Source organism: Ranitomeya imitator, chromosome 3, assembly GCF_032444005.1.
Source record: "Ranitomeya imitator isolate aRanImi1 chromosome 3, aRanImi1.pri, whole genome shotgun sequence".
Lineage (NCBI taxonomy): Eukaryota > Metazoa > Chordata > Amphibia > Anura > Dendrobatidae > Ranitomeya > Ranitomeya imitator.
In genome coordinates this window covers 466,702,830-466,714,472 of record NC_091284.1, presented here as the reverse complement: position 1 = coordinate 466,714,472, position 11,643 = coordinate 466,702,830, and the positions used below count along the sequence as shown (strand labels likewise).

General features: G+C 44.7%; 1 long non-coding RNA gene across 1 annotated transcript; it reads right to left on the bottom strand.

The window, feature by feature from the left end:
- Positions 1-727: 727 nt before the first annotated feature.
- LOC138672155 (uncharacterized) lies at positions 728-11,643 on the bottom strand. The gene is made up of 2 exons (XR_011319614.1): positions 11,364-11,643; positions 728-1,303 (listed from the first exon to the last, which is right to left on the bottom strand). It is a non-coding gene; the product is annotated as an uncharacterized lncRNA (long non-coding RNA).

The following is an 11,643-nucleotide window of genomic DNA, read 5'->3' as shown; positions in this document are numbered from 1 at the left end:
CAAGTGACTGCTGGGTTCAGCATGGTGAAACAAAGCGTCAGTGAATTCAGCAGTCGCTTGGATAGGCTGCATTCAGATACAAGGGAATCTCCAAACTACCTTTTTTTTTCTATCAATGCTCAGGAGCATGGAAAAGCTAACTCTTGACCCATCAGATGCATGTAATGCAAGGCTGCCATGCTGTAATGCAAGTGCAGGCCATCACCCAACTCCCACACCTCCCCACACAGCCACTGTCTCTCCTACCAACCCTTTCCAAACTACTTGTCATTTCCCAACCCAGTCCCAATTCCCAACCCAGGCCCAAATCCCAATGTCCTCCCCACTGTTTCCTTCGCTATCAAATTTTCCTTCTGTTTAGTTTTCCACCTACCCCAACACCACCCCCTGTCTAACCTGACCTCCCTGCTCAGCCTCATGTTTTCTTTCCACTACAGATCAACCCCAACCCAGTTGGCTTTCCCCCACTATCGACGTGGTCCAACCTTCCAGCTCCTCCGTTAGTATATCCACCCCACAATTTACAGATTTGTAAAGTTTTAATTGTTAAAGTTGTTTAATAAAAATTTAAAACAAATTGATAAAAAAAACTAATTTTAATCTAAATTGATTACAAAAATGTTAATAAAAAGTGTAATAAAAATTTGGTTTTGTTTAAAAAATGTTTTATTGTCAAGTGTCTTAATTTAACTATAGTAAAATAAAAAAGGTACACAAACATAAGACGTTGTAAAGGTATAACATGTTTGGTTTATTAGAAAACATACCAAACTTTAGGGTAATAAGTAAAACTTGGTGTCAAGAAAATCAGAAGAGTGACTTTGTACAGAAACATTATTGCCATAGACATCAAAGAAACATCTCAAACTATTCTTGCCATGGAACTCGGCCTTCAGGTGACATGAAATAATCAGCGAAGTGGTCCCTCATTCTGGAAACCACAAGTGCGGTCCGAACAGAGTTGATTTGATAGTCCCACATGTTGTCTGAGAGTCCTCATCATCCATGGAAACTGGCTCCTGGGAAATCACATAATTGTGCAGCACCACACAGGCCTTGACAACCTCATCCACAGTCTCTGTCTGTAGTTTTATGGCGGTTAGCAGCACTCGCCACTTTGCTGTTAACCCCTTTACCCCCAAGGGTGGTTTGCACGTCATGGACCGGGCCAATTTTTACAATTCTGACCACTGTCCCTTTATGAGGTTATAACTCTGGAACGCTTCAACGGATCCCGGTGATTCTGACATTTTCTCGTGACATATTGTGCTTCATGATAGTGGTAAAATTTCGTTGATATTACCTGCGTTTATTTGTGAAAAAAAACAGAATATGGCGAAAATTTTGAAAATTTTGCAATTTTCCAACTTTGAATTTTTATGCAATTAAATCACAGAGATATGTCACACAAAATACTTAATAAGTAACATTTCCCACATGTCTACTTTACATCAGCACAATTTTGGAACCACATTTTTTTTTTTTGTTAGGGCGTTATAAGGGTTAAAAGTTGACCAGCAATTTCTAATTTTTACAACAGCATTTTATTTTAGGGACCACATCTCATTTGAAGTCATTTTGAGGGGTCTATATGATAGAAAATAACCATGTGTGACACCATTCTAAAAACTGCACCCCTCAAGGTTCTCAAAACCACATTCAAGAAGTTTATTAACCCTTCAGGTGTTTCACAGGAATTTTTGGAATGTTTAAATAAAAATTAACATTTTTTTCACAAAAAAATTACTTCAGCTCCAATTTGTTTTATTTTACCAAGGGTTACAGGAGAAAATGGACCCCAAACCATGTTGTACAATTTGTCCTGAGTACGCCGATACCCCATAAGTGGAGGTAAACCACTGTTTGGGTGCATGACAGAGCTTGGAAGCGAAGGAGCGCCATTTGACTTTTTAATGCAAAATTGACTGGAATTGAGATGGGACGCCATGTTGCGTTTGGAGAGCCACTGATGTGCCTAAACATTGAAACCCCCCACAAGTGACACCATTTTGGAAAGTAGACCCCCTAAGGAACTTATCTAGAGGTGTGGTGAGCACTTTGACCCACCAAGTGCTTCACAGAAGTTTATAATGCAGAACCGTAAAAATAAAAAATCATTTTTTTTTCACAAAAATTATCTTTTTGCCCCCAATTTTTTATTTTCCCAATGGTAAGAGAAGAAATTGGAACCAAAAAGTTGTTGCAGAATTTGTCCTGAGTAATCTGATACCCCATATGTGGGGGTAAACCACTGTTTGGGCGCATGGGAGAGCTCGGAAGGGAAGGAGCGCCGTTTGACCTTTCCATGCAAAATTATCAGGAATTGAGATGGGACGTCATGTTGCGTTTGAAGAGCCACTGATGTGCCTGTTATGAACAGGTGATTCAGAACCACAATGGACCTAGTGGTTAAGAGCACACAAAGTGACCTGATAGTTACTAACATAGGACGAGCTCTGAGACGTGGGAACTCTGCTGACCGCAATCCCTAATCCTATCAAACCACACTAAAGGTAGCCATGGAGCACTCCTGACCAGACCTAGGCGCCTCGGGCACAGCCTGAGAAACTAGCTAGCCCTGAAGATAGAAAAATAAGCCTACCTTGCCTCAGAGAAATTCCCCAAAGGAAAAGGCAGCCCCCCACATATAATGACTGTGAGTAAAGATGAAAATACAAACACAGAGATGAAATAGATTTTAGCAAAGTGAGGCCCGACTTACTGAATAGACCGAGGATAGGAAAGATAGCTTTGCGGTCAGCACAAAAACCTACAAACCACGCAGAGGGGGCAAAAAGACCCTCCACACCGACTAACGGTACGGAGGTGCTCCCTCTGCGTCTCAGAGCTTCCAGCAAGCAAGAAAAACCAATATAGCAAGCTGGACAGAAAATATAGCAAACAAAAGTAACACAAGCAAAACTTAGCTTATGCAGGGCAGACAGGCCACAAGAACGATCCAGGAGAGAGCAAGACCAATACTGGAACATTGACTGGAGGCCAGGAACAAAGAACTAGGTGGAGTTAAATAGAGCAGCACCTAACGACTTAATCTCGTCACCTGAGGAAGGAAACTCAGAAGCCGCAGCCCCACTCACATCCACCAGAGGAAGCTCATAGACAGAACCAGCCGAAATACCACTCATGACCACAGGAGGGAGCTTGACCACAGAATTCACAACAGTACCCCCCCCTTGAGGAGGGGTCACCGAACCCTCACCAGAGCCCCCAGGCCGACCAGGATGAGCCAAATGAAACGCACGAACCAGATCGGCAGCATGAACATCAGAGGCAAAGACCCAGGAATTATCTTCCTGACCATAACCCTTCCACTTAACCAGGTACTGGAGTTTCCGTCTCAAAATACGAGAATCCAAAATCTTCTCCACTATATACTCCAACTCCCCCTCAACCAAAACCGGGGCAGGAGGATCAACGGATGGAACCACAGGTGCCACGTATCTCCGCAACAATGACCTATGGAATACGTTATGGATGGAAAAAGAAGCTGGAAGCGTCAAACGAAAAGACACAGGATTAAGAACCTCAGAAATCCTATGCGGACCAATGAAACGAGGCTTAAACTTAGGAGAGGAAACTTTCATAGGAATATAACGAGATGACAACCAAACCAAATCCCCAACACGAAGTCGGGGACCCACACAGCGCCTGCGGTTAGCGAAACGTTGAGCCTTCTCCTGAGACAATGTCAAATTGTCCACCACATGAGTCCAAATCTGCTGCAACCTATCCACCACAGTATCCACACCAGGACAGTCAGAAGACTCAACCTGCCCTGAAGAGAAACGAGGATGGAAACCAGAATTGCAGAAAAACGGCGAAACCAAAGTAGCCGAGCTGGCCCGATTATTAAGGGCGAACTCAGCCAAAGGCAAAAAGGACACCCAATCATCCTGATCGGCAGAAACAAAACATCTCAGATATGTTTCCAAGGTCTGATTGGTTCGTTCAGTCTGGCCATTTGTCTGAGGATGGAAAGCCGAGGAAAAAGACAAATCAATGCCCATCCTAGCACAAAAGGCTCGCCAAAACCTCGAAACAAACTGGGAACCTCTGTCAGAAACGATGTTCTCCGGAATGCCATGTAAACGAACCACATGCTGGAAGAACAATGGCACCAAATCAGAGGAGGAAGGCAATTTAGACAAGGGTACCAAATGGACCATCTTAGAGAAGCGATCAAAAACAACCCAAATGACCGACATTTTTTGAGAGACGGGGAGATCCGAAATAAAATCCATAGAGATATGCGTCCAGGGCCTCTTCGGGACTGGCAAGGGCAAAAGCAACCCACTGGCACGAGAACAGCAGGGCTTAGCCCGAGCACAAATCCCACAGGACTGCACAAACGAACGCACATCCCGCGACAGAGACGGCCACCAAAAGGATCTAGCCACCAAATCTCTGGTACCAAAGATTCCAGGATGACCAGCCAACACCGAACAATGAACCTCAGAGATAACTCTACTCGTCCATTTATCAGGGACAAACAGTTTCTCCGCTGGGCAACGGTCAGGTCTATTAGCCTGAAATTTTTTCAGCACTCGCCGCAAATCAGGGGAGATGGCAGACAAAATTACCCCCTCTTTGAGAATACCCGCCGGCTCAGACAAACCCGGAAAATCGGGCACAAAACTCCTAGACAGGGCATCCGCCTTCACATTTTTAGAGCCCGGAAGGTACGAAACCACAAAGTCAAAACGGGAGAAAAACAGCGACCAACGAGCCTGTCTAGGATTCAACCGTTTGGCAGACTCAAGATAAGTCAAGTTCTTGTGACTTGTCAAGACCACCACGCGATGCTTAGCTCCTTCAAGCCAATGACGCCACTCCTCGAATGCCCACTTCATGGCCAGCAACTCTCGATTGCCAACATCATAATTACGCTCAGCAGGTGAAAACTTCCTGGAAAAGAAGGCGCATGGTTTCGTCACCGAGCCATCAGAACTTCTTTGCGACAAAACAGCCCCTGCTCCAATCTCAGAAGCATCAACCTCGACCTGGAACGGGAGCGAAACATCTGGTTGGCACAACACAGGGGCAGAAGAAAAACGACGCTTCAACTCTTTAAAAGCTTCCACAGCAGCAGAAGACCAATTGACCACATCAGCACCCTTCTTGGTTAAATCAGTCAATGGTTTAGCAATACTAGAAAAATTATTGATGAAGCGACGATAAAAATTAGCAAAGCCCAGGAACTTTTGCAGACTCTTCAGAGAGGTCGGCTGAGTCCAATCATAAATGGCCTGAACTTTAACAGGGTCCATCTCGATAGTAGAAGGGGAAAAAATGAAACCCAAAAATGAAACCTTCTGAACACCAAAGAGACACTTTGACCCCTTCACAAACAAAGAATTCGCACGCAGGACCTGGAACATCATTCTGACCTGCTTCACGTGAGACTCCCAATCATCCGAGAAGACCAAAATATCATCCAAGTATACAATCAGGAATTTATCCAGGTACTCTCGGAAGATGTCATGCATAAAGGACTGAAACACAGATGGAGCATTAGAAAGCCCGAATGGCATAACCAGGTACTCAAAATGGCCCTCGGGCGTATTAAATGCTGTTTTCCATTCATCGCCCTGTTTAATACGCACAAGATTATACGCACCACGAAGATCTATCTTGGTGAACCAACTAGCCCCCTTAATCCGAGCAAACAAATCAGACAGCAGCGGCAAGGGGTACTGAAATTTGACCGTGATTTTATTTAGAAGGCGGTAATCAATACAAGGTCTCAGCGAACCATCCTTCTTGGCCACAAAAAAGAACCCTGCTCCCAATGGCGACGATGACGGGCGAATATGACCCTTCTCCAAGGATTCCTTTACGTAACTCCGCATAGCGGCGTGCTCAGGCACAGACAAATTAAACAGTCGACCTTTAGGAAACTTACTACCAGGAATCAAATCGATATCACAATCCCTATGCGGAGGTAGGGCACTGGACTTGGGCTCATCAAATACATCCCGGTAATCCGACAAGAACTCTGGGACCTCAGAAGGGGTGGATGATGAAATAGACAGAAATGGAACATCACCATGTACCCCCTGACAACCCAAGCTGGACACAGACATTGATTTCCAATCCAATACTGGGTTATGGACTTGTAGCCATGGCAACCCCAACACGACCACATCATGCAGATTATGCAACACCAAAAAGCGAATATCCTCCTGATGCGCAGGAGCCATGCACATGGTCAGCTGGGTCCAGTACTGAGGCTTATTCTTGGCCAAAGGCGTAGCATCAATTCCTCTCAATGGAATAGGATACTGCAAGGGCTCCAAGAAAAACCCACAGCGCCTAGCATACTCCAAGTCCATCAAATTCAGGGCAGCACCTGAATCCACAAATGCCATGACAGAATAGGATGACAAAGAGCAGATCAAAGTAACGGACAAAAGAAATTTCGACTGTACCGTACCAATGGTGGCAGACCTAGCGAACCGCTTAGTGCGCTTAGGACAATCGGAGATAGCATGAGTGGAATCACCACAGTAAAAACACAGCCCATTCTGACGTCTGTGTTCTTGCCGTTCAGCTCTGGTCAAAGTCCTATCGCACTGCATAGGCTCAGGTTCATGCTCAGATAATACCGCCAAATGGTGCAGTTTTACGCTCACGCAAGCGTCGACCGATCTGAATGGCCAAAGACATAGACTCATTCAGACCAGCAGGCATAGGAAATCCCACCATGACATCCTTAAGGGCTTCAGAGAGACCTTTTCTGAAAATTGCTGCCAGCGCACATTCATTCCATTGAGTGAGCACAGACCACTTCCTAAACTTCTGACAATATATCTCTACCTCATCCTGACCCTGACACAGAGCCAGCAAATTTTTCTCTGCCTGATCCACTGAATTAGGTTCATCATACAGCAATCCGAGCGCCAGAAAAAACGCATCAATATTACATAATGCAGGATCTCCTGGCGCAAGGGAAAATGCCCAGTCTTGAGGGTCGCCACGTAATAAAGAAATAATGATCTTAACTTGTTGAACTGGGTCACCAGAGGAGCGGGGTTTCAAAGCCAGAAACAGTTTACAATTATTCTTAAAACTCAAATACTTAGCTCTATCTCCAGAAAACAAATCAGGAATAGGAATTCTTGGTTCTAACATAGAATTCTGAACGACAAGGTCTTGAATATTTTGTACTCTTGCAGTGAGATGATCCATACAAGAAGACAGACCTTTAATGTCCATCACTACACCTGTGTCCTGAACCACCCAAATGTCTAGGGGAAAAGAAAGACAAAACACAGTGCAAAGAAAAAAAAATGGTCTCAGAACTTCTCTTTTCCCTCTATTGAGAAGCATTAGTACTTTGGGCCTCCAGTACTGTTATGAACAGGTGATTCAGAACCACAATGGACCTAGTGGTTAAGAGCACACAAAGTGACCTGATAGTTACTAACATAGGACGAGCTCTGAGACGTGGGAACTCTGCTGACCGCAATCCCTAATCCTATCAAACCACACTAAAGGTAGCCGTGGAGCGCTCCTGACCAGACCTAGGCGCCTCGGGCACAGCCTGAGAAACTAGCTAGCCCTGAAGATAGAAAAATAAGCCTACCTTGCCTCAGAGAAATTCCCCAAAGGAAAAGGCAGCCCCCCACATATAATGACTGTGAGTAAAGATGAAAATACAAACACAGAGATGAAATAGATTTTAGCAAAGTGAGGCCCGATTTACTGAATAGACCGAGGATAGGAAAGATAGCTTTGCGGTCAGCACAAAAACCTACAAACAACCACGCAGAGGGGGCAAAAAGACCCTCCGCACCGACTAACGGTACGGAGGTGCTCCCTCTGCGTCTCAGAGCTTCCAGCAAGCAAGAAAAACCAATATAGCAAGCTGGACAGAAAATATAGCAAACAAAAGTAACACAAGCAAAACTTAGCTTATGCAGGGCAGACAGGCCACAAGAACGATCCAGGAGAGAGCAAGACCAATACTGGAACATTGACTGGTGGCCAGGAACAAAGAAATAGGTGGAGTTAAATAGAGCAGCACCTAACGACTTAACCTCGTCACCTGAGGAAGGAAACTCAGAAGCCGGAGCCCCACTCACATCCACCAGAGGAAGCTCATAGACAGACCCAGCCGAAGTACCACTCATGACCACAGGAGGGAGCTTGACCACAGAATTCACAACATGTGCCTAAACATTGAAAACCCCCACAAGTGACACCATTTTGGAAAGTAGACCCCCTAAGGAACTTATCTAGATGTGTGGTGAGCACTTTGACCCACCAAGAGCTTCGCAGAAGTTTATAATGCAGAGCCGTAAAAATAAAACAAAAATTTTTTCCCACAAAAATTATTTTTTAGCCCCCAGTTTTGTATTTTCCCGAGGATAACAGGAGAAATTGGACCCCAAAAGTTGTTGTGCAATTTGTCCTGAGTGTGCTGATACCCCATATGTGGGGGGGAACCACCGTTTGGGCACATGGGAGGGCTCGGAAGGGAAGGAGCGCCATTTGGAATACAGACTTAGATGGAATGGTCTGCAGGCGTCACATTGCGTTTGCAGAGCCCCTAATGTACCTAAACAGTAGAAACCCACCACAATTGACCCCATATTGGAAACTAGACCCCCCAAGGAACTTATCTAGATGTGTTGTGAGAACTTTGAGCCCCCAAGTGTTTCACTACAGTTTATAACGCAGAGCCGTGAAAATAAAAAATAAAAATTCCCCCCAAAATTATTTTTTAGCCCCCAGTTTTGTATTTTCTCGAGGGTAACAGGAGAAATTGGACCCCAAAAGTTGTTGTGCAATTTGTCCTAAGTGCGCTGATACCCCATATGTGGGGGGAACCACCGTTTGGGCGCATGGGAGGGCTCGGAAGGGAAGGAGCGCCATTTGGAATACAGACTTAGATGGAATGGTCTGCAGGCGTCACATTGCGTTTGCAGAGCCCCTAATGTACCTGAACAGTAGAAACCCACCACAATTGACCCCATATTGGAAACTAGATCCCCCAAGGAACTTATCTAGATGTGTTGTAAGAACTTTGAGCCCCCAAGTGTTTCACTACAGTTTATAACGCAGAGCCGTGAAAATAAAAAATCTTTTTTTTTCCCACAAAAATTATTTTTTAGCCCCCAGTTTTGTATTTTCCCAAGGGTAACAGGAGAAATTGGACCCCAAAAGTTGTTGTCCAATTTGTCCTGAGTACGCTGATACCCCATATGTTGGGGTAAACTCCTGTTTGAGCACACGGGAGAGCTCGGAAGGGAAGGAGCACTGTTTTACTTTTTCAACGCAGAATTGGCTGGAATTGAGATCGGACGCCATGTCGCGTTTGGAGAGCCCCTGATGTTTCTAAACAGTGGAAACCCCCCAATTATAACTGAAACCCTAATCCAAACACACCCCTAACCCTAATTCAAACGGTAACCCTAACCACACCTCTAACCCAGACACACCCCTAACCCTAATCCCAACCCTATTCCCAACCGCAAATGTAATCAAAACCCTAACCCTAACTTTAGCCCCAACCCTAACTGTAGCCTTAACCCTAACTGTAGCCTTAACCCTAGCCCTAACCATAACTCTAGCCCTAACCCTAGCCCTAATGGGAAAATGGAAATAAATACATTTTTTAAATTTTTTTAATTTTCCTTAACTAAGGGGGTGATGAAGGGGGGTTTGATTTACTTTTATAGCGGGTTTTTTAGCGGATTTTTATGATTGGCAGCCGTCACACACTGAAAGACGCTTTTTATTGCAAAAAATATTTTTTGCGTTACCACATTTTGAGAGCTATAATTTTTCAATATCTGAGTCCACAGAGTCATGTGAGGTCTTGTTTTTTGCGGGACGAGTTGACGTTTTTATTGGTAACAGTTTCGGGCATGTGACATTTTTTGATCGCTTTTTATTCCGATTTTTGTGAGGCAGAATTACCAAAAACCAGCTATTCATGAATTTCTTTTGGGGGAGGCGTTTATACCGTTCCGCGTTTGGTAAAATTGATAAAGCAGTTTTATTCTTCGGGTCAGTACGATTACAGCGACACCTCATTTATATCATTTTTTTAATGTTTTGGCGCTTTTATACTATAAAAACTATTTTATAGAAAAAATAATTATTTTTGCATTGCTTTATTCTGAGGACTATAACTTTTTTATTTTTTTGCTGATGTTGCTGTATGGTGGCTCGTTTTTTGCAGGACAAGATGACGCTTTCAGCGGTACCATGGTTATTTATATCCGTCTTTTTGATCGCGTGTTATTCCACTTTTTGATCAGCGGTATGATAATAAAGCGTTGTTTTTTGTCTCGTTTCTTTCTTTTTCTTACGGTGTTTACTGAAGGGGTTAACTAGTGGGACAGTTTTATAGGTCGGGTCGTTACGGACGCGGCGACACTAAATATGTGTACTTTTATTGTTTTTTTTATTTAAAGAAATGTATTTATGGGAATAATATATATATTTTTTCATTATTTAGGTTTTTTTTTTTTTTTTTTTTACACACTTGTAAAAAATTTTTTTTAACTTTTTTACTATGTCCCAGGGGGGGACAATACAGATCGGTGATCTGCCAGTTTGCACAGCACTCTGACAGATCACCGATCTGTCTCAGAGTGCTGCGGCGTTACCAAGTGCCTGCTCTGAGCAGGCACCTCCCTCCCTGCAGGACTCGGATCCGCGGCCATCTTGGATCCGGGACTTGCTGCAGGGAGGAAGGTAGGAGACCCCCGGAGCAACGCGATCACATCGCGTTGCTGCGGGGATCTCAGGGAAGCCCGCAGGGAGCCCCCTCCCTGCGCGATGCTTCCCTGCACCGCCGGCACATTGCGATCATGTTTGATCGCGGTGTGTCGGGGGTTAATGTGCCGGGGCGGTCCGTTACCGCTCCTGGCACATAGTGCCGGATGTCAGCTGCGATAAGCAGCTGACACCCGGCCACGATCGGCCGCGCTCCCCCCGTGAGCGCGGCCGATCGCCTATGACGTACTATTCCGTCCTTGGGAAGTAGGGCCCACCCCATATGGACGGAATAGTACGTCTAATGGCAGAAAGGGGTTAAAATGCTTAACGCGCACTCCACCACTCGTCTGGCTCGAGTTAAACGGTAGTTAAACACTCGCTTGGTTCTGGTCAATCCACTGCTTGAATAAGGTTTCAGTAGGTGTGGTGACAGCTGGAATGCCTCATCACCAACACAAATGGCATAGGTGGGCCAGATGTTCCCGGGAGTGGTCTTGGTGGTGGGAAATCATAGGTGTCTCCATATAGATAACGGCCCATCGGAGAAGTTTTGAAGACCTGTGAGTCGTTTGAGCGGCCATAGGCTCCAATGTCCACAGCAATAAACTTACAATTGGCATCCGCTATGGCCATAAGTACTATCGAAAAGTACTTTTTGTAATTATAGTACTCGGAGCCAGATCCTGCAGGTTTTGAAATCCGGATATGTTTGCCATCTACGGCACCCAAGCAATTAGGGAAATGGCACAGTTTTTCAAAATTTTCAACACTCTGCAGCCAGATTTCCATAGTCTGATTCGGAATGAATTCCTGCTGCAAAGTATCCCATAGTGCGCGGCATGTCACTTTCAATTCCAGAAATTGTGGATATTCCAAGACGGAACTGATAAT